Source organism: Muscardinus avellanarius (genome assembly GCF_963383645.1).
Source record: "Muscardinus avellanarius genome assembly, chromosome: 2".
In the NCBI taxonomy this organism is placed as follows: domain Eukaryota; kingdom Metazoa; phylum Chordata; class Mammalia; order Rodentia; family Gliridae; genus Muscardinus; species Muscardinus avellanarius.
The window spans coordinates 200,751,825-200,777,358 of record NC_137787.1 but is presented as its reverse complement, the minus strand read 5'-3'; positions in this window follow the sequence as shown (position 1 = coordinate 200,777,358).

Genomic DNA, 25,534 nt, shown 5'->3' with positions numbered 1-25,534 from the left:
TAAGAGACCCTGTTTCCACATAAAAAAGGATAAAATAGGTCTGGGAGTGTAGCCCGGAGTCAGAGGGCTTCCAGGAACCCCAGTACCACCAAAAAGAAGAAGAAGAAGAAGAAGAAGAAGAAGAAGAAGAAGAAGAAGAAGAAGAAGAAGAAGAAGAAGAAGAAGAAGGAGGCAGTCACAATGAGACGAGTCAATGTCTCCATATTTGGAGATGAAACTTTTGTTACACAGGGTTCATACCTTTCTTATGGATTTCAGTCTAATTTTTACTTGTATTTATAGTCTTTTGAGCAACTCCTTTAGGAGATTATAGACTGATGAAAAGCAGGGCCTCCAATGTAACTCTCTGTTCTCCATGGTGCCTTCCCTGGAACTGCACCTACGGAAGAGCTCAACAAACAGTGGAGGGATGAGCGGATAAACGCCCCCTCTAGGAATACAGGGGAATATAACCAAAGGAAGAAATTACTGGAGGTAAGAGGTCAGAGATCTTCAACAGGCTGGGAAGAGAATTAGGTAGGGAATCATGGGTGGTTTTTGTGTGTGTGTGTGACCTTGAAACAGAACCCCAGAGGAACACATAGTATAAGCAGGTGCCTGACTGTTCACTGGTGGGTCAATGGATGTGGGGAGCTGGCCTCATTCCCCCCACCATCTTGCCCCATCAGTTCAGGAGGCTGACCTCCTGATGTCCACTTGCAGAGTATGCAGACAGACAGTCCAGAGCCCAGGGAGAGGCCCCAGGGGTGGGGGGCTCAGCCTGAACTTAGATGTAGCAGTGCTGACAGCTCTTGGTCCAAAGGTGACCTGGCTCACCTCCCACAGTCTCACCTCCATGGATGGACACTGCTGCCTCGGGCTGCTTATAGCAGGCCTGTGGCGTTGCAGATGGATGTGGGGAGTTGTAGAGAGCCTCTGGAAGCTCCATTTAGATATCTCTCTCTCTCTCTCTCTCTCTCTCTCTCTCCTCTCCTCTCCTCTCTCTCTCTTCTCTCTCTCTCTCTCTCTCTCTCTCTCTCTCTCTCTCTCTCTCTCTCTCTCTCTCTTTCTCTCCCCCCCCCCCCCGGGGAGACACAAACCTCTCCAAAGAGCCCCAAGGAACCTCTCTGACCCCGTCGCACACGTCGGTCTCTGGATGAGACGGGTGAACTGTTCCCGGGCCAGTGATGTACAGTGAGGTTTGCATGGTGAGCTGGGGCCGGGGGTCCTGTCTCCAGGCACCCTGAACACGCATCATACATTTCTCTGAAAACACAAATAACTTTGATCCCTTCTGTCGAAAGGTCAGACTGCCCCCACTAGAGCGTTCTATGGAGTGTTAGGAATTCAAGGAAATGAGGAGGAATTGTTACCATTCCAAAAACTTCTTGAAGCTGCTGATTTGTGGAGGGAGGAGTGCTTACTGTGAATTCCACTCCCTCCGAGCGCAGGGTGACGTCCTCACCCCAATGTCTCAGAGTGTGGCTTTATTTGGAAGTAGAGTCACCGCAAGGCGGCAAGCGGAGACGAGGCCATCCTGCAGCAGGATGGGCCTTAATCCCTCATGCCTGGTGTCCCTATCAAAAGAGGACACTCGGACAGCACACAGGACACCATGTGACAGTGCGGGCGGAGACGGGTGTTGCTGCTGCCGGCCAAGATCTCAGGATGTAGCTCAGCAGTGGATCATCCCTGGGACAGGAATATATTAAATCCACATTTAGGGCAGACTTTCTAAAACAGATGAACTTTTGTAGGGAAATTGGTTGATTTCTGCTGCGTGTATAAAGGTATGCCCCTGGTAGCTTATAGTATTTGTTGTTATATAAAGAATATGTATATATAATATAATATATATGTATATAATATATATAATATTATATATTTGGTACTGAGGGACATTGTCCTCCAAGCTACACACCCAGCCCAATTTTATTTTTTACTTTGAAACAAGTTCTCACTAAGTTGTAGAGGAACTCACGAGGTTGCTGAGGCTGGCCAAGAACCTGCAATCCTCCTATCTCAGCCTCCAAGTACGTGTGCCACCATGCCAGCTAAAGAACATCTTAAAATGAGGTCTTACAGTTGGTTATTGCAAACATACAGGAAAGCTGTTTGGTTCCATCAGTCCTGTATTTATCACCTCGCTAAATTTGGGCTTGCAGGTTGTTACCAAGTGAGGGCCAAGGATTAGATGGCAGTCCTGTTCTGAATTTATGATTCCAAGGTATAGAGAGTGACAACTCGTGTTCCTGGTTTTGGTGGATATCTGCTTACAGAGGAGAAAGCCCTCGCTTGTAAAAATACACACTGGTGGTGGGGACATCATGGCCCCTACTTAAAATGGCCCAGGGAGAAAATATTTTATTGTGTGGAGATGTTTATGCAAGACAGAAGCTGGATTTTTTTTTGTTTTTTTTGGTTGGTTTGGTTTTTGTTTTTTAGTTTATCAAAAATAACCCCCAAGCCAGGCATGGTGGCCCACAACTGCAGTCCCAGTACTTGAGAGGCTGAGACAGCAGGATTACAGGTTTGAAGCCAGCCTCAGCAACTTGGTAAGACTGTTTCCAAATAAAACAGGGCTGAGGGTGTAACTTGGAAGTAGAATGCCCAGCACCACACACCCGCACCACTCAAGAGATGCTACTGCACCGAGGACGTGAATCTTAGACAGGATCACTTTGTTTTGAGCACCTGGGCCTCAACCAAGCAGACCACACCCGGTGTGGCTCCATCATGCCCCCACGGTCTGCTGAGTGCCTGGACTACGGGGTTCCACCACTGCCCGTGCAGTCACCCTGAGCGTCCTGGTTGGAAGCCTCCAGGCCTAGCAGGCCTGGCCTCTGGCCCTCACGCCTTTGGCTTCTGTTGCCGCTCCCAGCAGTCGACTTCACTGGCACTTAGAAGCCCAGAATCAGCTGCTCTGGAAGATCAACAGGACTTGGTTTGTGCAGAGCTTTTGAATGAACAACTCGCAAACACTCATTCAGGGCCCGGGGCTAGACGAGTCTTGTGTGGGGCTCCTTCTCAGTTCTGTGACTCTGAAGCCCAGTAGCAGCACTGTGCAGAGGGCCTGCTTCAGGGCACTCCCAGCCCGGCTCCCACACCTGCGTGGCCACCAGCTGGGGGGGACTGGGGGGCACCTCACAGTGAGAACAACTCCCTTTTCCGGGCAGCTGGTTTAAGAGAAGTCTTTAAATAGCGAACAGCTGTTCCTTTCTCAAGGCAGTTTCCGGGACTGAGTCTACTTAGCTCAGGTAATATTTAGAGATTTGTTTAAAATATTCCATTAACACAGCTGGGCGTGGTGGCGCACGCTCACTTGTAATCCCAGCATCTGGGAGGCAGAGACCGGAGGATTCGTGTTTACAGACAGCCTCAGCTACTTAGTGAGACCCGTTTAAAAAAAACAAATAGGGCTGGGGGTGCAGATCTGAGGTAGAATGTCCCTGGGTTCCATACTCAGTACCACAAAACACATTTTTATTAAGAAATTAATGTCATAAATTAGTCTAGTTACATATGCAGAATTTGGGGGGTGTACTGGGGATCGATCCCAGGAGCATTCTATCTCCGAGCTACACCCCCAGCCCTATTTTATTTTTATTTTGAAACAGAATCGCACTAGGTTTCTGAGAGTCTTGCTGCTTGCTGAAGCTGTCCTATAATCCTCCCACCTCAGCCTCTCAAGTACTAGGGTTACAGGCGTGTGCCACCATTACTGGCTCATATTTGGAATTTGTTAGCCTTTGGTACATATAGAGAAACTGAATATGTAAAAGGACAATGGCCAGACCTCATAAAAGTAGAACTTTGACCCAAATCTGCAGCACTCTGCTTAGGAAACCAACCCCTAGCTATAGTAACAGCCCTGGAAGCCAGGCTGCTTATATAGGCCAACCTGCTTTCCTTAGTGACAACCCAGGGAGCTGAGGGTAACTCCTCTAAGTATCCACTCCAGACGGCCAGAACTTGGAAAATGGCTAATAACTGACAACTTCGCTAATTTTTATCCCTGCTTCCAACTTAGGATCAGCCAGAGAAAGCCAGTTGTGCCCCCCTGGCCAAGTGTATAGGATGCTCTGCTTCTGCTGAGCCACCCCCAGTGCCCCAACCCACGCCCGGCAGGGCACATCTGAGCCATCCCTTTCTTCCAGCTGGTCGTGGAAGACTCCCTCATCATCAAGGCTCCGCTCCGTCTCCTTTGCTGGGCTGTCTTGATTTCCATAGGGAGAGATAGAGTTAGTGGGGACTGAACTCAGAGGCATTCTATCTCTGAGCTACACTCCTAGACCTATTTTTTAAATTTTGAAATAGGGTTTCAGTAAGTTGATGAGAGTCTCACTACTTGCTGAAGCTGCCCTTGAACTTGTGATTCTCCTGTCTCAGTCTCCCAAGTACTGGGATTATAAGCATACACCACCACACCCAGTTTATTTTTTATTTTGAAACAGAGTCTCACTAAGTTCCTGAGGCTGGCCTTTTATCTGTGATCCTCCTGTCTTAGCTTCCCAAGAACTGGAATTACAGGCATAAGTCACCATGTCTGGCAGGATCTTTATTCTTTTTCTTCTTCTTCCTTTTTATTTTGGTACTGGGGATTGAACCCAGAGGCATTCATCTCCAAGCTATACCCTCAGCCAGCCCGATTTTATTTTTTATTTGGAAACAAGTTCACTAGATTGCTGAGAGGCTCACTAAATTGCCAAGGCTGTCTTTGAACCTGCAACCCTCTTGTCTCAGCCTCCCAGGTACAGAGATTACAAGGGTGGGCCGGGCCACTATGCCTGGCTCATAGATCTTTATTCTTAAGGGATGGCATTAGCCTGTGTTTGGGCCTGCATATGCTAAGCATGTGACACAAGTGTGAAATCATAGGTCTCTTCCCACCCCACCGTCTCGATCGTTCCCTCACTGTGCAGATTTAATTGAGTGATCAAGTCAGCCTCCCCACATTCAGAATGCCACGTGACTTGTGTCAAACAACAAATAGGAAATCACAACTAAAAGGCTGGATTCTTTTGTAGATCTCTTTGCATAAATCAATTCTGAAGAGAACAGAGATCACCTGCTCTCAGAGATACCTGACTAAGGGGATGGAGTTTGTTTCTGAGCAGAGGTAAATTACAAGACATATTGAAATGGAATTCTATGAGCCAGGTATGATGGTGAGTGCCTGTAGTACTTGGGAAGCTGAGACACAGGATCAAGGTTCCAGATCAGCACTTGGTAACCTAGCGAGGCCCTCCACAATGTAGCGAGACCCTGCTCCAAAGTGAAAACAATAAAATAGGGTTGGAAGTATAGCTCAGAGGTAGAATGCCCCGGGTTCAATCTCCATTAAACACACGTGCGTGCGCATGCGCAAACACACACACACACACACACACACACACACACACACACACACACACACACACTATATAGTCTATTTACCTTCAAGAGCTATTAGATAAAAATAAAAATTTAAAAACTAGTTGTATGTGTTCAATTTCATATTGAAAAAAATTCTGCATTGCATGTATGTTTCAACTCTCCCTCATTGCTCCAAATTATCATACTAGTTTATTTTAATGTGATTTTCAAGTGCCTTCTTAATTAGAAGGGTTAATGTTTCTGGAAAGATATAAGAGGTTTCATTATCTATGGTCTTCTAGTACTTAATTTTCTCTTAAGTTGTTCTTTTATTCCTTTTAAATTTAAGCTGCCTAACAAAATACTTTGTGTATTATCGTCAGTATTTCCAAAAGCATGTGCTAAATTTTTATTGGATTTCTTCTTTAGCAGAATACAAAATAAAATCTATTATACAAAAAAGATTTACTATATAAAATAATTATATAAAAATTCTATACAAATATTATACAAGCTGGGTATGGTGGGGCATGACTATAATCCCAGTACTTGGGAGGCTGAAATAGGAGGATCACAGATTTGTAGCCAGCCTCAGCAACTTAGTGAGGCCCACCACAACTTAGTGAGACTCTAAGTTCTAAGAACCCTTAGTTTTCAAATAAAAAATAAAATAGGGCTGGTGTATAGGTCAGAGGTAGAATATTCCTGGGTTCAATTCCAGTACCACAAAATTATATAAATTATTACAAAATATTATACAAAATATCTACAGAAATTTAAACAAATATATATATATTTGTTGAATTAATTAATTGAATCTGATAAATTCAGTTAGACACCAATAGACTTGTCTTGTTAAGTCTTGGCTTTCTTCTAGAGCTCTGTAATTTTATACAACTGGGTTCAAATCTGAGCTTCTAAACTTGTCATCTGTTAAGAATAAAAGGGAGGTCTAGTAGCTTTGATTTTATTGTATAGAAATTTATAATCAATTTTTTGTGGTACTTGGGAATTGAAAGATGCATTCTACCTTTGAGTTACACCCCCAGCCCTATTTTTTATTCTTTTTTATTTTTTGGTAGTACTGGGGTTCCTGGAAGCCCTTCTCCTCCGGGCTACACTCCCAGACCTATTTTATACTTTTTTAAAATTTGGAAACGGTCTCTTAAGCCAGCGTGGCTGGCTTCGAACCTCCTGTCTCTGACTCCCAAGTGTGGGGATTACAAGTGTGCGCCACCACGCCTGGCCCTATTTTTTATTCTTTATTTTGAAACAGGGTCTCACTAAGTTGCAGAGGGCCTCACTAAGTAGCTGACATTGGTCACAGCCTCCCAAGTTCTGGATTACAAGAGTGTGCCACCACGCCTGGCTATAACTAATTTTATTTCCTGTAAGAGCAATATGAAAGCTGGTCTTCAGGACGCAGCCTCCGCCGGGACAAAGGAAATGAAGGACAAGGAGCTCAGACCGCGGCAGGGCCTTTCCTCGCTCAGCCCAGGACCCTCCCAGCCCGAGAGACCTGGGGCTGCTCAGCAGCAGGCTGGTCTGCAGAGCCCCCACCGCGGACCCGACCGGCTGGGACAGGCCACTGTTGGCCCTATCGCGACCCTTGAGAAGGACCGTCTGTGTGTAAGGCACCGGCCCTGCATCTCTACACACGATGAACCTGCGGAGCCTGACACAGCCAGTCATCCCAGGATCGCTGCTGAAAGCCTTCCGAAGACAGCAGTGAGGAGGGCAGTTACACAGACGGCAGGGACCAGAGTGAGGAGCGGGGGAGAAAGAAACCCAGCGCCGGCAGCGACGCGCCATCAACAGCCCGGCAAACCACAGCGCAGTTTCCCGCTAATAGAACGGTGGAACACCTGAATGCATTCACATGCCTGATCAAACCTCAACAACAGACACACGTAAAGGAAGATTATAAGTCGCACTATGTCTCCCAAGGAGCAGCGCGTTAGCCACTGTGTGTGCTTCTCCAATTACGTTCCTTTAATTCCTTCATTTAGAAAACAGTTCACAGTACAATAGCCAGCGTCACTTCTGTTTTTAAAACATCGGCTCTACGTATATTGCCACATGATGGGTCTGAGGATATTTTCAAAAGTAAGGACCACAGAGGATGTGCTCTGCGAAAGCTCTTCAGTTGGGGTCTGGTGCGGGAGGACGGGCGGGCTGATGGTCGCTGCTTGGGGGCTTCTAAGCCTCCTAATGGGTGAAACCTCTCTCTCTGTGTCTGTCTGTCTGTCTGTCTGTCTCTTTCTATCTATCTTTCCAAGGTTGTGGGGAATACAGGCACGTTCTGAGGACTTGGGGCCTGGCAACGCGAGCCTGCTGCAGCTCCCTCCTTCCCCACCTCCATCCCCCTGGCCATAGAAAAGGACGCAGGTTCTACAAGCCAGCCCCGCTCTTGTCTGGGACAGGATGTGAGGCAGCAAGGAGGAATGTGGTCAGATTTAGAAGATAGCAGGGAATTCAGTAGTCTCAGTGTCGGAAGAACATCTATGAGACCCGCCTGAGAATGAACCAGACGAAAAGAAATATGCAGGACTGTACTAACACACTGAGATAATAGCAACCAAAGAAAAAGAAAACCACGCTACAGGCCTACCAAAGAACGCAGGAGAACTGTAACACTGAGGAGGGGAGAGAAGTTCTCACAGCTCTTCCTGCTGCAGGAAAAACTGCACAGAAGAGCCAGAGATGGAAACAGTAGGAGGAGCTGTGTAAAGGGGCAAGACTGCTCTGGTTGCGACACTGCTGTCCTGAGGTGGGTGCGTCAGGAGCGTGGTCCCAGGCAGTGGAGTGCAGCCTGTCAGAGGTAGAACCTCAGTCCTGAGGTCTAGTGGAAAATGAATTAGCAAATGAAAATAGAAATGCCTTAGGGGTGTCTTCACTTGGTGGGGCGGGCACTCCGAAGGAATTCAGATATTTTCTGCCAGACACTGGTTAGTCCTTGTGCCAGGGTGATGTTAAAGCCTGATCCGGGCCCCAGCCATGTGACCTTCCTGTCTGCCTCCACCCCTGGGGTCTGCCACAGGCTGCACAGAGACTGAACATTGCCCACTGGACTTTTCAGCATTCAAAACTATAAGCTAAAACAGCCTTTCTTCTTTATAGTTGGTCTGCCTCAAGTATTTCATTGTAGTAACAAAAGAACAGACTGAGACAATCATTAAACAATTTGCGAACCCAACACTATGATCACATAGAGACAACAGAAACAATAGGAAACAAGCATGTGATCCTAGAAACTAAATGGTTCGCATGGACAAAACCACAATGAAGAGAGGTGGAAAAGATGAAGGGAGCTCATCAGTGAAGGCTAATAAACACCGAAAACAAAGAAAGTCCAACACAAGGAGAACAGTGCCCCAAATCAAGAACCAGAGTACACCACATTGGTTTGCGGTGGTGCACTCCCAGAATCCTAGCAACTTGTGAGAACAAGGTAGGAGGATCAGAGGTTAAAGGCCAGCCTGGGCAACTCGTACTCTGTTTCAAAATAATAAAAAAGGCTGGGGGTGCAGCACAGTGGTAGAGCACCCCTGGGTTCAATCACCAGTATAGGGATGTGGAGAGACAGATGGACCTCACAGTTCATGTAAATCAAAGTTCCTCACATTGAGACCCAGTAATTTAGGTTTGCAAATCAAACATACCTTATTTCTGGAAATCTTAACAGAAAAGAAAAACAAAATAAATCCTAATCAAGCAGCTGAACACCAAGAGAAAGAAAGAGAATATCACATGTTCAAACAACAAAAGCAAGTCCTACTGCAGGGGACTGTAATCAGGTACCTGGTTGCCCTGAACTCTCCAGACAACCTCCAGTGCCTCCTAAGCATTCTGAGGAGGTGTATGAGAACTTGACAGAGTCCATCTGTCTCTCCGCATTATTTTTCTGTTGACTTAAAATTGTCATACATATTAATGTTTAAATTCAGAGGAAAAATTCTGGCCTGAAAGCACCATTCACAATCAACTGGAGATGAAAAGCCAATAGAACTCCATTCTCTTGCACTAAAAAGTCCTGGTTCAATAACCCTGAGGTCATTAAAGGAAACGAAAGTTCAGTAATAAAATCTAGCTAACGGACAGTGAGTCAAACAATATGCAGAAGTTGGAAAGAATATTTAAAGTGTGAAAATGCTTTCAGCTGCCCACATCAGCAACAAGTGTAAAGAGCCAAGACTTCTGGTCCTGCAGGTGCTGTCAGCCTGTGTGTCCAGAGTCACTTTCTTTCTTCCCATCACTGGTTTGATGACCATCCACAGCTACCCCAGCCCACTCCTGGTCCTGACGTCACAGGTCCCTGGACATGACTCCCACAGAGGACAAGACCCCAACTCACCTCCTGGTCATGATGCCACAGTTCCCTGCCCATGACCCCCACACAGGACAGGACCCCAGTCCTGATGTCACAGCTCCCTGTCCTGATGTCACTTCCCAGTCCTGATGTCACAGCTCCCTGGATATGACTGCCATACAGGGCAGGGTCCCCAGATCACCTCCTTGTCCTGACATCACAGGTCCCTGGACGTGACCCCACACACAAGGCAGTACCCCAGCTCATTTCTTGGCGATGATGTCACACAGGTCCCTGATGTAACCCACACAGGGCAGGACCCCAGCTTGCTTCCTGGTCCTGATGTCACAGTCCCTTGGTATTCCACATATCCTGGCGACCAAGGCTAGAGGACCATGGCAGTGAGGAGTAGAGTGGGGGCCCACCTCCTTGTCCTCCTGCTGTACTGCTGGCAAGAAGGGCAGGCCTGGCCGTGGAAAATATTTTCAGGTAGAGTTCCAGGGAGATGGTTTGGAAGATAAAAAACCATGGTCTTGAATCAGGCAGTGACGATCCTTCTTTATAGGTTTCTCTCTGCTAAAGTGTAAAGTTATCTCCTCCAAAATTCAAGTGTTGAAACGATGGTGATGATATTAAGAGGTGGGACGGTTAAGGTAGCTAAGCCTTGCAGGCTCTTCCCTTGTCAAGGGTTTGATGACCCTTTGGTTAGCATGCCCTACCCTCTCCTGCCACTTGGGGATGCAGCAGTGATGCGCCATCTTGGAAGCAGGGAGCAGCCCTTACCAGACACTGAGCTTGTGGCTTCTGGACCCTGGATTTCCCAGCCTCCAAACTGAGAAATAAATTTTTGTTCCTTTTGAATGACCCAGTCTCAGGTATTTTGTTATAGCAGCACAAACAGACTAAGACATTCTCCTTTCTTACACACCCAAATTCACTGTTAGACATGTCACCATAGGACATTTTTTTTTCCAGCTCACCTTTGGGCATTTGTTCCTTGAGGAATGGAAAAAGTTCAAAAATTTTTTTTCTGTCCTGGAGGCCTTTTTAATTTCATAGGAGAGTTGTATTTTAACATTTTATTAATATGAAAATGTTCTAATTTATCCAAAAGTAGAGAAAAATATCATAAACCTCCATGCATTCACCTTCACCTCAGTTTCAAGAATTGTGTACATTTTGGCATTTCATTTTGGGGAATATTTCAGCTATGTCCCGAGATGTCTTATTACTTCATGTTAAACATTTTCTTACTAACAGATTAAGGTATTTTTATATCCACAATGTAATAGTTATAATAACAAAATTGACAAAATCCTTTTTGCATTAATATGACATATTTTAATAAAATAATTAATTTTTCAAAACAAAAATGTAGTGAGAAGACTAACATTGGTTTACATTTAATGTATTCACTTTGTCTAACACACCAAAAATTAGCTAACCCTCTTGCTTTTGCATTGTATCGGCTAACATGTTGTTTTGGTTGAAGTATATGAGCATTGCCCCTCACACACAAATATAATTGGAAAAGAGAGAAACTTTTTTTAAAACCATGGAAAATTTAGATAGTAGAGAAAGACCAGTAGAATAGTGGACGAGGACAAGGGACGGGAGGTAGGGAAGAGAAAATGAAGAGCTGATGGGGGAAACAGTTCAGATTGTACTCTGTGTATGAGGTTACCACCACCAATCTCACTGTTATGTGTGGGGAGGTTCCGTGGTGGTTAGAGAGGGAAGTGTCTTAGGGGGCATGGGGCAAGAAACCTGCGGCCTGGCCAAGGTCACCACCAGCCCCCTCAGCCTGTGCACAGCTGCCGCAGCCAGCTCTGGCCTGTCTTGGGCAATTGCTAAGTCACTGTGTCCTGAGCCCTGGCCGAGACCTCAGGTGACCCCCAAAGTGCCCCAGCTAGAGGACTGGCTGACACCCAGGTGACCCTTGAGGTCCCCCAGCTAGAGGACCTGGCTGACACCCAGGTGACCCTCGAGGTCCCCTCTGCTTGCGAGGCCAGAGACAGGCGTTTTCCACATCATTCTCTGAGGGTGACACAGGGTCCCCTCACCCAACTTTGGGTCCTCCCGCCATTTGCCACATGAGCTGGGCAAATGACCCAGCGTGTGGGTCCCTCGTGCATAGCTGCTGGGCACTGAGAGGAAAGACCAGTGGTCGTGGCCTCATAGCAGAGGAAGGCACTGTCCTGCATCCCCCAAACTACCTGGAGTGTGAATCCAATGAATGCTGTTAAACTACAGGGGTTTTATTTCTCCCCTAGGTCCAAGACTTGAACTACGACCAAATTTAAGAAATTTGAATGACGATGTGGCCTCAGTATTTGGTAAGGAATTCCCTCACACCAAAGCTGTGCCGAGGGCTGGGCGGCTGTCTGCAGCGTTTCCCAAAAAAATTCCAATGTGCAGAAGGTGGAGGTAACTGACTCAGTTTGAAGCCTGAATCACATTCCTGTGTCCCATAGACTTAGCGTCCAAGAGTCAAATTCCCAAGAACTTAGAAAATGACATAGAAAGTGTCAAGCATGATGGTACACACTTGGAATCTCAAGGAGGCTAAGACAGTAAGATCGCAGATCCAAGGACAGCCTCTGAAAGTAGTGAGACTCACCAACCTAGCAAGATTCTGCTTTAAAATAAAAATAAAATATTACTGGAGGTGTAGTTTGGGGGTAGAATGGCCCTGGGTTCAATCCTCAATACCCCCCAAAAAGAAAGAAAAAGAAAAAAAAAAGAAAATGACGTAGAATCTAGATGGTGAGCCCTAGAGCACCTCAGAGCTTGCTTCTCAGGTGAGGCCCATGGGCCAGCAGCATCTGCGTCCTGTTAGCAACGCCCCGGGTCGAGCCCCGTGCACATGGAGCCCGCCTGTGTCCAGGTGCTGCGGAGGTTCCTGCCCTGGGAGCCCCGAGGCGAGCCCAGCCTCCTCCAGCCTCCTCAGCCGGGCTGTGAGGACGGTCCCCGGGAGACAGTGAGAGCCCCTGACCTGACCAGGCCCTGGGTTCAGTCTCTGTCCTTGGCTTGCTGGGAAACCCGGGTTTCCTGCTCTCCAGGGGGCCTGACGGACCATCGTTGGGGTGGAGGACCGCTGGTCTAGACTGCACTGGCCAACAACTGATTTGAGATGCCAGCCTCAGGTGTAATGTTAAGGTTTCTAGTAATTATATGAAAAGAAGCAGGAAAAAAATTGTTTTTGTGCTCAGAATTAAACCCAAGGGCATTTTACCTCTGAGTTACACCTCTAGCCCTATTTTATTTTTATTTTTCTGTGGTGCTGGGGATTGAACCCAGAGGCATTCTACCTCCAAGCTATACTCCCAGCCTGATTTTATTATTATTATTATTATTATTATTATTATTACTATTACTATTACTATTTTGGTGGTACTGGGGTTCCTGGAAACCCTTCTAACTCCGGGATACACTCCCAGACACCTATTTTTTATATTTTTATTTGGAAACAGGGTCTCTTAAGCCAGCAAAGCTGGCTTCGGACTGCGCGATCCTCCTGTCTACGCCTCCCAAGCACGAGGATTACAAGCGTGCCCCACCACACCCGGCCTTTACTCTTTATTTTGAAACAGGATCTCTCTAAGTTGCAGGGGTCTCACTAAGTAGCTGAGGTTAACCACAAACCTGAATCTTCCTGTCTCAGCCTCCCGAGACTGGGATTACAAGTGTGTGCCACCACACCTGGCTTCCTATTTTATTTTTTAAATTTGAAATAGGGTCTCACTAAGTTGCAGAGAGCCTCGCTATGCTGCTGAGGCTGGCTGCAAACCTGTGGTCCCCTTCTTAGCCTCTCAAGTACTAGGATTACAGGTGTGAACCACCATGCCTGGCTTAAAACTCATTTTATTTTTGTGGTACTGAGAATTGAAACTAGGGACATTCATTCTATCTCCAAGCTACACCCCCAGCCCTATTTTGTTTATATTTTGAAACAAGGTCTTGCTAGGTTGATGAGAGCCTCACTACTTGCTGAGGCTTTCCTCAAACTACAATCCTCCTGTCTCAGCCTCCCAAGTACTGAGATTATAGGAATGCACCACCATGCCCAGCTTAAAACTCATTTTAATACTATACTTAGTTTTATTACTTCAACATATAATCAATATAAAATTATTATTATTATTATTACTACTACTAATAATGATTAGTGGTGGTGGTACTGGGGTTTCTGGAAACACTTCTACCTCCGGGCTACACCCCCAGACCTATTTTTTACTTTTTAATTTGGAAACAGGGTCTCTTAAGCCAGAGCTGCTGGCTTCGAACCTGCGTGATCCTCCTGTCTCCAACTCCCAAGCGCAGGGATTACAAGTGTGCACCACCACACCTGGCCAATATAAAATTATTAATGAAAAGCTTTTAGTCTTTTTTTAAAGTCACAGTGAGTCTTCAGAATCCAATATGTATGTCACATTCAGGCTCATTCCAGTGGGACCAGCCACACCTCAGTGTGCGCTGTGTGGCCAGAGCCACGACTGCACAGTGCCCAGCATCTGGTCCTACCCCTAGTTCCACACTTGGGAAACTGAGGCCTGGAGACATCTCCTGAGCAGAGAGCTGGGACCAGAGCCCAGGCTGAAAGGGTGGCCTCCCAGGAGCTCAGCACCCATGGCTGCCTGTTAAGGAGGAGGAGGGGTGGAGCAAGGCTGCCTCCCCTAACGTGGAGCCCTAAGTGGCTAGGATGAGGGTGGGTCCGTGACACACGAAGTCAGGAGTCCTGTGGTAGCAGCCCCCTAGGAGACGTCAGACTCACATAGAAAGCAGTAAGGCTACGCTGCTGCAGAATCAGGAAAGACACCTGCTCTTACCTGGGGACAGACGCAGGACAGACTTACGCGGAGGCGGGAAGTGGAGCCGTGACCACTGGGGCCGGGTTTGTAGCTTCGTCTTTGGGGCACCGTGGAATGTCAGGCTGCCCGACAGTCTCAGATTTCCTGCAATCATTTCGGGAGGCCATGGCCTGCCAGCCCTGTCCACGGGGCTCCCTGGTCCTGGTTTCTGTCAGAGTGCTCGCCGACTGACCGAGCTATGGACAGCACACAGAGCGCCCTCCTCGTCGCGCCTCTAATGTGTTCTGTGTGCTTCTCCCAAGATGAGATCCTCGTCCAAGAGATTTTGGATCCAAATAAATTAATATTGCTCAAACAACAAAGACCAGCAGCAGCCTTACCACCAAAACAAATGCATAAAAAAAGCAAGTATACCTGTCTTTAACCCTCTAGTGCGTGGGCCCTCGAGCCTTGCTAGGGAGCGCAGGGCCCTGCTGCCCCAGGTGGTCAGCACCAGCCGAATCGGCAGAGCCACGTGCAAAGCAAAGTCCTCTGTCCAAAGCCTTGCCGGCTTCCTGGGCCTGAGGCTTCAGCCCCATGGCGATGCCTCGCCTGCTCTGGGATGCTCCCGTGTGCACGTTCACGCAGGATGCAAAGGGGGCTTCGGCGCTGCAGGAACAGGAGGCATAGAAATGAGAAAGCGGACGGAGCCAATGTGTTCTGTCAGGACCCCATCCTGTGTCCACCTGCAGCTTCTGAGCGGGCAGGGCAGTTCTTTGTCCCCATTCCCCAGGAGGCTACGCCCAGGTTTGACCCACGTGCCCAGGGTCACAGCGCAGTAAAGACTGCACTTTCTCAAAGTGCAGCGTTACAGCGTCAAAACCCTGTCTCAGTAAATAAGACAGCAGGCTGAGGACTTGAGAATGTGAGGGGCGGAGGCCAGGGGAGACCCGGTGTCAGAAATCTCCAAGCAGCAGGAAGGCACCTTGTTTTCTGGAAATTTTGCATTCAGATGCAAATAACTTTCCAATTCCTAGGATTGTTCACTTGGCACTGCCCAGGCCCAAACCACCCGGCCCGAGATGGTCGGTGACACCTTGCTTGGTTTACCAAGACACATTGTCAAATAGAACTTGAAAACTTATCATCCCAGCTTAATGGTTTAACATAAAGCATACACCAAAAATGTTCATAAGTGTGTGATCCAGAAAACTCTCCCTCTTTCCCCATGTTCCTCGAGAAAGAATTTCGTATTAAAGAGCATCATCGTGCTGGCACTTCTAAGCAACATATGAAGCAATTTTCTTCTGAGAATACAGACAGCCCTTCCTTTGATGGTAAATATGGCCCTGCGGCCCCTGCCCAAGCTCCAAAGGCAACAGGAGATGGAGCAGGCTGGTGCCGACGGACACTCCCCTTGGTGAAGGCGAGGGCCTGGCTAGGGACCGTGGCTGCTTCACCCCGTTGGGCAGGTCTCCTCAGGGCTGAGGAACGGCAGCTGCCGTCCTGCCCCGGAGCTTCACCCTGGGAAGGCACACAGCTGAGCGGAGCCCAGCAGACTGTCCATGGGTGGGCAGATGCCGGGAGGGACAGGAGGGAGCTGCTCCAGGGCTGGGTCCCTTCTCCCAGACTCTCAGCTAAGTCATCCTCCTCCATGGGGGGAAGGGAGCTGGAGTCAGAGCGTGCTCCCAGGAACCCCAGGACTTGGGACAAGCCTCCCTCCAACGAGGCTGCTGGGAATCCACCGTGTGCAAAGGCTCAGAGGAGAAGCGTGACTCCCACGGGGCAACAGTCTTTTGGGGCTCAGCCCCAAAGACTAAACCCCAGGAAGGGAGTACGTACAGTGCATAGGACACACGTGTAGGCTGTCTTTGGTGTGCCCACATGCAGGACCAGATGCAACCCCCAAGCATGCTGGTCTCAGGCATGGTGGGGGGGGTGCTTATTAATACATATTCCTGGGCCCACTGAGCAGAAAGGCCCATTCTTCTAAGTTTCTCCAGTGACCTGTCACTGGTATTCTGAAGGATCAAAGTAGACAGTTTAAGGGATTAAACAAGAACACAATTCTACTTTAATAAGTATCTCTACTACCCCTGAACTCGTCCTGCTCACAGACTGCAAGCCGCCCGGTAGTTCTAGATTGAATGTAGTGGGCGGGGTCCTCTTCTAGCCGCCAGTGCAGCTGAGCTGCTGGTGAGTCCTTGCTGCAGACACTCCAAGGGCAGCAGCAGAGAAGAGTAAACGAGATGGGCTAGACTGAGAGTCGCTCTGAAGACAGACAGAGGATGGATAAGGGCCCTGAGGCCAGAGCCACCCTCAGGGAACAGTGAGCTCCAGGCAGCACGAGTCAGACCTGTCCTGCAGGCAGGCTGGACTGTGGGACCCACGGGCCCCAGCGCGTCCCGCACATATGGGCCCAGTCCAAGGGGCTGCTCTGTGGCTGTGAACTCCCTCAGGAGCTCCTGAGCCACCAGGGCCTGCCTGCGAGTTATCAGGCCCCAAGGCATACAAAGGATGGGATGCCAATAAGTAACCCAGGGTATCATATAAACTCTGCTAATCAAGCTCTTCTTGGAGAAGAGGGAGGCCTGTGGCACTCCCAGACAGAGGAGGAGCTCTGGACCAGCACGGGCCTTGATATACGTTATAGAAAAGAATTTCAGCTCCTGTGAGCAGACACAAAGATTTATTTAGGAAAACAAGGATTGCACATTCAACAGAGAATGTAGGCCATCTCAAGAGGGAGAACTCGTTTGGAGGGTGTTCCTGGCTCTTTTTGTTTTTTTTTAAGGAAATGGTGAAGGTTGACTATGGGAAGGTCTGTGGGGACAACATCAGTCCAGTGATCTCAAGATGGTTTGGTGGTCTAGTGATTTTCAGGTTCCTTAATCTCATCATAGTGTCCATTGTCTGATCAGCAGACAAGCTGGAAAGTCCCCTAAATTACAGGTTGCTCAGGATATCATAGCTGATTTATTGGTAGTATAGTTAACACAGAGCACCAGGTAATTATCATAAGTGAATTTCCAGTAACTTTAAGATTGTGAGTGAAAATGTATAGATTTCCCAGAAATGGTGAGTGACAGGCCTGGGAGAAAGGACTGGCTTGGGGAGGGACAATAAGAGCTTTGGCACCAGGCCTTCACATCATAGTTTTTATTTCTTCTATCCTACTTAAGCCCTCTGGGGTTTGGCTCCAGAAGCTGTGCAGGGCTCCTCTTGTCCCTACCAGTCTGGGAGCTTCTCTGTCCTGTCCTTGTCTTTTGTGACCCTGTTGAGTTCTGCCCGCTACTCTGTAGAACCCCTTCCCTTTGAGTGGGTCCGAATCCCCTACATTTTTGGCAGGAGAGTTACAGAAGTGATGCTGAGCCTCCTCCATGCATCACAGAAGCAAGTACATACGTGGCATGGATGAGTCCCATTGCCTGGATGGCGACTTTGGTGGCTCACTTAAGGTGATGCCACACCAGGTTTCCCCACTATCAAGTAACTGTTTTCCTTTGAAAAATAGTGTCTAGTCCAGCTGGGTATGGTGGTGCAGGCCTGGGAGGCTGAGACAGGAGGATTGCAGGCATGAAGACAGCCTTGGCAACATAGCTAGACTCAGCAACCTAGTGAGACTGTTTCAAAACAAAAAAATATCGGGAGGCTGAGACAGGAGGATCACAGTTTTCAGACAGCCTCAGCTAATACTTAGTGAGACCCTTTGCAACTCAGTGAGGCCCTGTTTCAAAATAAAGAATAAAAAATCGGGCTGGGGGTATAGCTTGGACGTAGAATGCCCCTGGGTTCCATCCCTAGTACCACATAAAAAAAGTAAATAAACAAAAACGCTGGGAGTGTAGCTCAGAGGTAGAATGCCCCTGGGTTCAATCCTCAGTAACACACATATAACAACAACAACAACAATAATAATAATAACAACAACAACAACAATAATAGTGTCTGTAGTCATGGTGGCACATGTCTGTAATCTCAGTATGTGGTAGGTGAGGATCACAGGTGCAATGCTGGCCTCATCAACCTAGCAAGACCCTTCGTAACCATGTTTAAAGCAGCATGATTCACAATAGCCAAGTTATAGAACAACAGATGAATGGATAACAAAAATGTAGTTACATACACACAATGGAATTCTACTCAGATATAATGAAGAACAAAATCATGTTGTCTGCACAAAAATGGATGGAACTAGAGAATATTAACATAATATTCTGAGATTAGCCAGTCTCAGAAAGTCAAGAGTGGTATGTTTTCTGTTATATGTGGAAGCTACAGAGAAAATAGAAACAATAAAGGATTTTAGATGAATGTGGAGAAAGACCTGTAGAATAGTGGAATGGGATTGGGGAAGAAGGAGTGAGGAGAAAAGAGACTGAGGAAGTTAATAGTTTAAATACTGCTTTGGCAATATATAAAGGTATCATGACTTGTGTGTGTGTGTGTGTGTGTGTGTGTGTGTGTTGTGTGTATGTATGTGTGTGTGTGTTGTACTAGGGATTGAACCCAGGGGCATTTGACCTCCGAGCTCCACCTCCAGCCCTAATTTTTTTATTTTTATTTTTATTTTGAAACAGGATCTCACTAAGTTGCAGAGGGCCTCACTAAGTAGCTGAGGCTGGCTGAGAACCTGGGTCCTCCCGTCTCAGGCTCCTGAATGCTGGGATTACAAGTGTGCACCACTATGTCCGGCTCAGGACCAGTTTTGCTAGCATGTGTGGGGAGGCAGGAGGGAGAGAAGGTGGGATAACGAGGGAAGTACCCAAGAGCTGTGTGCACGTACGTTTGCATCACCTTGCGCCTGATCATGATGTATAATTGCAGGGCACTAATGAAAGTGTATGTATACTTTTAGAAAGGCTCTGCCTCTGGGGAAGACCTGGGGAGTATCTTGGGCCCAGGATCCATGTGTGCAGTTTGATAGACTCCCCAGGGCTTGGTGCATAAATAATCACAGGGACGCAGGAGCACAGCTCTCCACCTTTCTCTGACTCCCAGGGTGCTTGTTTCTGTTTCTTGCCTTATTGCATGGCTTTTTTGCTGATCTCAGTGGGAAACCATTCAGTCTGTTTAAGTACGTCAAGTAAGGCACCAGCAGGAGATTTCCTGAAGAGTACTTTATCAGATTGAAAAGGTTCCTATGAAGATTTTGTGGAGAGTTTCTAGAATGAGGCTTTTCATATGCTTTTTCTGCATATATTAAAATGACTATACCGTTTTTCTTTGTTGTATTAGATCTGTAAATTACGCCCATTGATTTTTGGGTACCAAGCCAAGCTTGCATTTCTATGAAAAGCACGCTTGCTCGTGATGTATTACAGTCTACTTTTGTGGCACTAGGGATCGTACCCAGGGGACCGCTACCTCTGAACTACACACTCAGCCCTTCTTATTTTTTGTTTTGAAACAGGGTCTCGCTAGGTTGCTGAGTCTATGTTGCTAAGGCTGTTCTTGAACCTGCAATCCTGTCTCAGCCCTCCAAGTATTAGGATTACAGGTGTGTGCCACCATAGCTGGCCAACTATATCACTCTTTTGTTTGTTTTATTCAATTTGATATACTAAGTGTCTTTGGATCCATATTCAAATATATACATCTGTGTTCATGAGGGTTACTGGTCCACAATGTTCCTTATGGTGATAGCGCCATATTTTGGCAACAGGTTACCACTGACTTCCCCAAACATGTGAAGGTGTGGATTCCACAACGATATCCCTTTGAGCCATACCTTAGGATTAAGAAGTTTTAAAGCGGGCCCAAATGAATGGATTTCTAGGGAAATTTCAGCTATCATGGCAGGGGAAATGCTCCAGAAATGTGCTTGATCTATTTCCTGGGCTGCTATCTGACAAACTACAAAGAATCGTGAGGGAATTTCTGCAGCACAAAGCGGCATGATGGAATTTACAACGTGTGTCTCCTTTCCCTGCTAGTTGATCTTTTCATCATCGCCTTTCGTGTTTGGTGCTTTATGCTATCTGTCCTGTGCTAAGTGATGCTCCGTGGTGCAGTCTCAGAAGATGGAGGAGAGAGGCGTGGGTAGTAACCTGCTGTACACTTTTGGTGAACAGACAGAGCCTATGTTTGCTCCGCGCTCCGAGGCCCAGCTGGCCCTCCTGGCATCTTTTGAGCTGATGGGGAGTGGACGGAGGCGGTCATGACGGAGCCTGGGGCCTGGGGAGCCAGTGCAGGGTAGAGGCTGCAAGCCCAGGATCAAGGCCCCAAAGGCCCAGGTGAAAAGAAAAACAAGAGTTTACTTTTTGTCTAATCTTGATCCTTGTCCTTAATTTCTTCCCACAGAGGAGGAGAGAGAAACACTTTATCAGATTAAAAGTCTCGCAGCTCTGGAAAAAATCCTTGACAGTTTTCGAAGAATTATAGGTAAACAGAACTAGGGCCCACTGATGACAGAGGAGTGCAGAGAGGGCTCCCTTCCCTGGGCCCTGCTCTCCGGGCTGAGGAGAAGGGACGCACGCCCTCCCAGCCTCAGGAAGAGCAGGGGGCTCAGCCTAAGCAGCCACTGGAGCCGCACAGGGCTTCCTGTTGTGCCTCTGACATGGGACACCTGGCCTGAAAGGTCCCAATTAGAGAGGTCACAGCAACATCACAGCTCCCTCTGTTCTCAGCCAAAGGAGCAGGGCTTACCCCCTGTCCCCAGGAATAACAAGGACCTATGAGGCTGCTATCATACCGCACCACACCATACCATACCACAGTCAACCACGAGGCAGTTGCTTCCCCTTGGTGACCATGCCCAGGAAGGTCCCCCAGGCCACCATCAGGCCTGCCCATGCTTGGGGCTGAGCCTCCTCACCTCCAACCCTCCTGCCCTGGCCACTCCCTTCTCAGGGCTCTACTCATCCTTATTGCTGAGGTGATAGCACGCACTTCTTCGTGGAACCTTCCAGAACATCTTTTGGCCTCTTCTCCCAGCCAGTCCCTTATGAGGCAGAGAGCCCGCACGTCCTCCTGGCCTCTGAGGTGGACTCGGTAGTCACATTGATGGTTCCCAGTGCCAGGGCTAAGCCCTCCTCCTCCCACATGCAGCACAATGCCACGGTCTGAGCACGTGCCTGGGCTCCACCTCAGGAGACTGGCCCTCCATCTCAGGCTGACATGATGTGACCTCTGAGGCCTTGGCAAATGGGCCACTGCTAAGACATAAGCTGCTGGCTTCCGATCAATCCCAGCCCCAGCCCAAGTGCTTAACACTGCGCCTGAAGCCAGGCGTGGTGGCGCACACTTATGATCCCCATGCTTGGGAGGCTGAGACAGGAGGATCGCACAGGTTTGAAGCCAGCCTCAGCTACTGAGTAAGGCTCTCAGCAACTTAGTGAGACCCTGTTTCCAAATTAAATATTAAAAAATCAGGCTGGGAGTATAGCCTGGAGGTAGAAAGTCTCTGGGTTCCACCCCCAGTACCAAAAAAAAAAAAAAATTACTACACCTGTGGTTCAACAATCCTCGGGTACTGAGCACCTGCCATAAGCCAGGCACTGTCCATGTCCTCAGGGTTAATCACCACAGAAACAAAGAGAAGCCCAGTCATGCCTCTAATCCCAAGATTCGGGAGACTGAGGCAGGAGGATTGCAAGTTCATGGCCAGCCTCAGCTCTTAGGGAGGCCCTCTGAAATTTAATGAGATTGTTTCAAAAAAAAAAAAAAATGGGGTTGGAATGCCTCTGGGTTCAATCCCCAGCACCACCCATACATACACACATAAAAACATAACAAAACACCAGAAAGCCTGCCTCAGGGAGAGTGACACAGGAGAGGGTCAGACGTGCACCATCCCAGCCTGTTAGGATACTTTGCAGTGGCAGAAGGCAGTGCATGGCGCTCACTATTGCAAGTCAGCTGCAGCAACTTAGAGACTCTTAGCAACTTAGACCCTGTTTCAAAATAAAAAAATAAAATGAGCTGGGTATGTAGCTCAGAGGAAGAACAGCCCTAGGTTCAATCCCCAATACCACAAAAAAGAAAAAAAAAGAAAGAAAAGGAGGAATGGGCCTCATTGTGGCTCCTGTGAGCTCACCTAGGACCTCTCAGTTTTGGGGTGATGGTAGGAGCTAAGTGACCATGGGGACTGACTGGGCTTTGACCCAACCCATCCCTTGGATTGACCAAGAGTTTTGGATGCTAGACACACTGACACCTTGGGAGTGGGCTGCGAGCTCTCCAGGGTGGAAGGAAGGTGCAAAAAGGCCCCCCAGGAAGCTGCCACCCCACACACCCACCATCTGCTGAATGCATCTGCTTGGCTCCTCCTGGCACTGGTAGGGCCTCTGTCCCCACAGACAGGGTGGGGTCCTGCCCATCTCCTGGGCTCACCACCAGCCTCACCTGAGCCCCACCTCCCTCCCTGCTGGCAGTCCCTCAGGTCCACATCGGCCCCACCCTCTCTGGGGTCCTGCATGTTGATGCACCCTGAACATCCGCCTCACAGTCAGCTCCCTCTGGACCCACTACACTCCACTCTCCTTGCTCTGAATCTGAGAATCTGCCCACTGGGCTCCTCCCTCACATAAGGACCCAGCTGGGCAGATGCTCGTGGTGGAGGGGGCAGAGCAGAGGGCAGGCTTTGGAGTCACTGACAGAGGTTCAAATCCTGGGTCGTATGACCTTGGGCATGTGGCTGCAAGTCCCAAGCCTCAGCTTCTTTAAATGGGGCAATTTTAGCCTCCATCTTGGGTGTTGAAGAGATGAGGGGGTTAGTTATGTTTGCAGGATGAGCACACGGCCTGGCCCACAGGAGTTCTCAGACTCACCCATTACCACATACAGCCCGGAGGAAGGTGTGAGGTCACAACTCCCAAGCATCACAGTCCACAGTGCCTGACAGAAGGGAACCACGGGGGCCAGAGGCAGGCTGTGGCAACAGTCAGCAGAACACCTACAGCGTCTCAAGACCTCCTCTCTCCAAATAGGATACAGTCTCAAGAAAAAACGAAGGCTGCATAAGAGCATGTTGGCAGCCAGATACCACAAGAGGAGACTGAACCTAGCCTAAGTACCAGGGCCACGAGGAGCTCTGCCCCGACCCCCAGAGGATGAAGTGGAATCGGCACCATCCTGTAACAAGGAAAGCGTGTGTTCAAGGAGCGCCAAATAAAATGAACATATTTAGTTTTCTATTGATTTATTTATTTTTGTGGCACTGGGAATTGAACCCAGAGGCATTTTACCTCTGAGCTAGGCCCCCAGCCCGGTTTTATTTCTTATTTGGAAACAGGGTCTCACTAAGTTGTGGAGGGCCTAAGTTGTTGAGGCTGGCTTCAAACCTGTGATTCTCCTGTATCAGCCTCCTAAATACTGGGATTACAAGTATGTACCACCACGCCCAGCAAAATTAACATATTAATATTTAAATATCAACATATTTAAATATTGAGTTAGGAGTAATGTGGGTTTTTTAATCCTTACACACACGCACACACACACCTAGTTGAGCCTGAAAGTGTCTCAAGTTCCCTTTGACTAGTATTGAGACAGCCTAAGCCAGTTGTGGTGGTGCACACTTGTAATCACAGTACGTGGGAGGCTGAGACAGGAGGACTGCAGGTTCATGACTAGCCTCAGAAACTTAGTGAAACTCTATTTCAAATTTTTAAAAAAGTGGGCTGAAGGTGTAGCTCAGAGGTAGAATGGGCCTGGGCTCAATCCCCAGTAACACACACACACACACACACACACACACACACACACACACACACACCAAAGAGAAAAGAGCCTGTATACAGGTCAGACCTGAAAGGCTCAGGAAGGCCAACATGGAAGGGTCTTAACTCTGAGACTGGGTTCCAGACTCTGGTGATGTGCACCACAGCCACTGGGGTAGTTACCCCATCTGGGCTGGCCCCTAGCTGGGGCAGCAGAGCAGCCTCCAGGGCGTGTGGGTGTGGGTGTGGGTGTATGAGCAGCCTGGCCATGTGGTCTGTGACTCCTGGGATGGTGATCCTCAAGGACCTGTTCTCAAGAAGTCCAGAAAGTAAATAAGATTGTATTACTGGAGTCCCAGGTTGAAGGCTCCAACTCTGGAGAGCTGGGGCAGGCTCTGGGGAAGGGGTCCCAATGGCCCAGGCTGGGCCGTGCACCCAGTGCCAATCAAAGAGGAGCAGTGGTGAAAGGCAGGAGAGGGCTTCAGTCAGCATGGCCATGTGGGAAGAGCAGATAAAGGCACAGTGGCCACAGATCTGTCTTCAAGGGACTGACAGGAACTCAAGAGGTTTTCTAGAAAAGCGGAATGAAAGCAAGGGCTGAGGGCTCACACGCAGCAGGGTGGGTCATGATCAGCCCTGGTCTGGTTGATCATCATCTCAAGACTGGTTCTGTGATGCTCTGGGAAGGCTGTTATCACTTGGTCAATGGGGGGGGGGCCTTGGTTGCTGCGCTCAGGCCTGGGGTGATCTCTTCTGCTGAGTTCGCCATTGCTTGGAGATAGTTTTGGTCCTTCATCATAAAGATGCTGTCAACCAGGCCCGAAGCCCCTAGAATCCAAGGAGAGTGCAGAAGAGAGTGGCTCAGAGGTTGAGAGTAGAGGCACAAGGAGTTAGTCCAAGAGGGGCAGGGATGAGGCCCCCGAGTACAGGGGGAGTGCTCCTAAGAGTAAAGCCAGTGGGGAGGCTAAGAGGGGTGCTCAGGACTCCATGTCTGCAGAGATAACATTTGAGGGGAGCCCTGAAAGATCAGTGGCCTCCAGGAGGGCCTCAGGTAAGAGTGTGCCAGCAAACAGAGTTTGCCTGGGAATAAGGAGAGAGGCTGCATGCCCAGACCCCAGAAGGGAAGCGGCAGGGCTGGGGGAGGGGGCACGTGCCTGCCAGGGCATGTCAAGCCTCTGTGCACTTCAGATTTTTCTCAGATTTCAGTGAAAAGGCATTGGAGGGGTTTATACTGCTGCTATTGTTAGCTCTTCATTTTGAAAAGGTTCCGGCTCCTGCTGGGTCAGTAGAGAGGGTTTCAGCCTGGCAGTATGGACCAGCGGGGGAGGAGTACAAAAGATGTCCTTGGAGGTGTGGATACTAGGGCTTGTGGATGGGCTGTGCGTGGGAGGAGAGAGTGCTGACCCCTAGGACTAGGTCCAGCAGCAGGATAGATGCCG